The sequence below is a fragment of the Coturnix japonica genome, chromosome 37 (assembly GCF_054131305.1).
Source record: "Coturnix japonica strain WE chromosome 37, WE-NBRP24, whole genome shotgun sequence".
Lineage (NCBI taxonomy): Eukaryota > Metazoa > Chordata > Aves > Galliformes > Phasianidae > Coturnix > Coturnix japonica.
The window spans coordinates 3,351,589-3,355,486 of NC_140699.1; positions in this window are offsets into that span (position 1 = coordinate 3,351,589).

Below are 3,898 nucleotides of genomic sequence, written 5' to 3' on the forward strand. Positions count from 1 at the left end.
ATTTCCCAAATAAGTCCAGATTTGCAGCATTTCCTTTCCAAAAAGAATTGAAGGTGGGGAATAAAGTGGGGAGGAGAGAGATAGATTCCAGCTGTATCTGCTGATCCATCTTTGCCTCATAGCAGGAAATAATCAAACACCTGTCTTAGTTCCTGGTGCTGTTCAAAGAGGAGCTCCTCATGAAAGATGAATTTCTTCCTCAAGTTCTATTGATCACAGTACCGGTCTGTTTATCAGTGTTCTGTTTTGGACCCCTCACTATAAGAAAGATATTGAGGCCCTAAATCTTGTCCAGTGAAAGGCAACAAAGCAGTGAAGGATCTGGAGCAAAATTAAGCTGGGCAGTTCTTTTTTTTTTTTTTGAGAACCAAAGCAATAATATTTTTATTTTATTTCTTTATTTATTGCTTACATCCCACTGAATGCAGCAAGAATATTCAGAAATATAAGTGTGAGGTGCCACTTCTCTCTTGCTGGTGCAAAAGCAGATCAAACCTCTGCACATCAGGAGCAAAAAGAGACAGATTGTGCAGAGCACTCCATAGCTGGGACTGCAGGAGGGCTCAGCCTGCTGTGCATAGCAAAGTTTCTCTTGTGTCCCTTGTCTCACTGCAGCTTTAAGGAATTCCCGAGGGGAGCTGCCTTAATAGCAAGTTGTACCACTTTTAAAGCTACATTTGTATCGCTCACACAGCAAGAGCTCTTGTCACATGGAAGCCATCGAATGAAAACACTGACGTGGCAAGAGAATAAGGCGAGATAATGAGAAATTAAGAGCATGAAAAGTAAATGCTCTAGAAAAGCTGACACTTCATAACACTTCAAGTGAACACTTGCCTGAATTTCAAAGTCGACCGATAAAAAATTATTTGCTTTTCTTATGTAACAGAAATAGATAAAGAATTCTGTTTGGATAGGAAAAGATTCCACTAGGCTGCAATTTACGTATGGATGCTCAATATTTAAGGAAATTGATTCTTTTACTTTGTAAAAGTGCTGTGCGTCACAGGGCAACCATGGGTCCTGTGATCCATCCTGCCCAGCCCCACAGCACGGGGCTCAGCTGTGACCCAGGAGCAGCCACCATCCTGTCCATGGCAGGGTGACCCTGCGCATGCCATCGTGCCCTCCACCAGGCCATGGAAACTGCATTTTCTTCTTCCCCCCCCCATCCCCAGAATGATAAAAGACAGACTCCATCAAGTCAATAGAGATGCTCCTGTTTCAAGGTGTGCAGAAATTCCCACCCTGCAGTGGTTTGAACAAGGACTGGTGACACGAAACAAACGGGGCTGCAGAAAGCAGAAAGAAATTGGTCTGTGCTTTATGGGGCACATCCTGGAGCTCCTCTGAGATCCGAGTTCAGCACCAATGGGATCATGCAGAGAAATCCTTAAGTCCGAGTTCAAAAGTCGTTTCTTCAGTGACCAAAGGGAAGTGAGAGCGCATAAGGAGAGAATACCACTCCCAGGGCTCAACGCAGCCATTCCCCTGCAGCATTTGAAGCACGGACTCAGATGTGAATGATCCAAATCCTTTATTACAAGTTCTCACATCCATTATAAACCTTCACAAGTTTTTTTTTTTCTAACATATCCAATCAGAGCCGTGAGTCCCTTCTTCTCCTTCCAGAGGTGTCCTTGGTTCTCAGGCTGTTGATCTGGCTCCACAGCTGCTGCTCTGAACAGCTTTTCTTGTATTCCCACATTCCCCCACGAGCCCAGCGCGGGGCAGGGCAGGATGGAGCAGGGGATGCTCCAAGGGACCACAGGAGAGGTAGAAGAAAGCTCCAGTGTGAGACCAGGGCCTCGTCGGCCCCCTGAGCAGAGAAACATGAGCAGGGCAGCTGGAGAGGCTGCGTCCTCATTGACACTCCTGGGCTGAGCCTTCAGCCTTCTGAAGGGCTCCAGCCATGCACCATCGTTCTCTGTAGGATTGTCCTTCAGGTGTGCAGCCGTGGGGGAGTCGTGCAGGATCAGGGTCCAACCCGTCCACACTCCGCTCCTGGCACAACCATCTCCATCCTCACCCATCTGCAGCCCTTCCCCACCCCACTGCAGAGCAAAGTGGGTACCCAGGGAAGAGCAGAGGGTCAGCAGACGTTGCAGTTGGGATTCAGAGATCTCTGCAGGGAAGCTCAGGGTGAGCCAGGTCAGATGCGCAGCTCCGGCTGCTGCACAAACAAAAGAGAGTGGATTTCAGAGTCTTGCTGCCAAAATGCTCCCCAAGAACAGCAGGGGATGCCCAGCGCCAGGGAAGAGGGGACCCTGCATGGGGATATCCCAGAGAGCGGGCAGGGGACAGACTAAGACAGCAAGGTGAGAGGAAGGCACTGAGGGACCAGAAAGCTGCAAGATCCCCTCTGCCCTCTTCGCCCTCCAGGCTCCTGGCCCCACTCAGTGCAAACCCACCCAGGCCCAGGGATGACAAGTCAACACAGGGCACTCTCACCTCCTGCAGGATCTGGGGAGCACCAAGCCCGAGGCTCACCTGGAGGCAGTGAAGATGTGCTTGGAGTTGGTGCAGATGGCGTTGATGGGGCTGCCCTTTGATCTCCCCAACTGGGCCGAAGTTATCCATGTTCCAGACTTTGATCACGCCTCCTTGGTACGCACTCAACAACATGGGGCAGCCAGGGATGAAGGCCAGGGTACAGACCCAATCTTTGTGTGCTCTTGGGATTTGCTGTAGGTACATGGCAGAGCAGAGATCACAATCAGCCTCATGCACTCAGCTGCAGGGCTGCAGATCATCCACTGCTGCCCCAGAGTCAATCCAAATCACCAAGCTGGACGCAAGACTTGGGGCCTGAATCCTCTTCTCAGAGAGTAACATAGCAACTGATGCTCCAAGCCTATGTCTCAAGGGGAAGTGGCAGTTCTGGGTGCCCTTCAGTACACACCCATAGGCACACAGAGCCACTTGGCACACACACTGCCAGATCCCCAGGCTGCCTTTCCAGGATAGCAGGACCTAGACCAGGTCCCTCAGCCTTCCTCCTTCCACACTTCCACATACCCTCGATCACAATTCCACATACCCTCTATTACACTTCCACATACCCTCAGTTACACTTTCTTATACCATCAGAACAGTTTGTCCCATTCAAACACCTTTAATACCATATAACGTTCCCTTAGCAATCCGTATTGTTCAGTTATAAACAAAAAGTTACTTTCTCTTTAACCCTTTTTCCTTTGTACATGATTCCACTATTTATACCCTCAATTAATGATTCATACTGCATGTGATGTTATGATGTGGAATATGGACAGCAACAGCACAAAACCATGACACAGTGTTACCGACCCAACAGGCTCCGACCTTAGAGCCGCTCAGGGCTTTGCTAGCAGATCTCAGCAAGGAGGCTCCCACCTCCGTCTTCGGCACTCCATGGGAAGATTGTCGGGGTCACTGAGCTGCAGCAATACAACAGGGCTGGCAAAAATGTTCTTGGTTGGTGTGAGAGAACCTGAGCTGGGGCTCATCCAAGGAGATTCAGCGATCACAGCTTCTAGTCCTGCACTTCACACATAGCTCCAGGCAACAGCAAATTAACTGTCCCTAAACACTGCAAAAAGAGGATGGATCCAATTGGATGGCCCCTGAGATAGACAAAACTCAACACCCAACACAAAACACAGTCCTCTCACCTGCTGGTCAGCAAACAACAGAGCACAACACACACCAGCATCCAGGACTCGTGCAAAAAAAGAAGAAAAAGAAATTGCTAGATGGTGTTTCTCAGAAACACAGAAGCACAAGCCAACTGGAAGATAGCTGCAATTATTCTTGAAAACAATGTCCTTTGTTATCTTGATGTGGCCAGTGTTGAGCGAAGCAAACAAAGTCAACCCGATTTTCTTACATTCAGATTAATCTGCAAGGCACAAAGTAA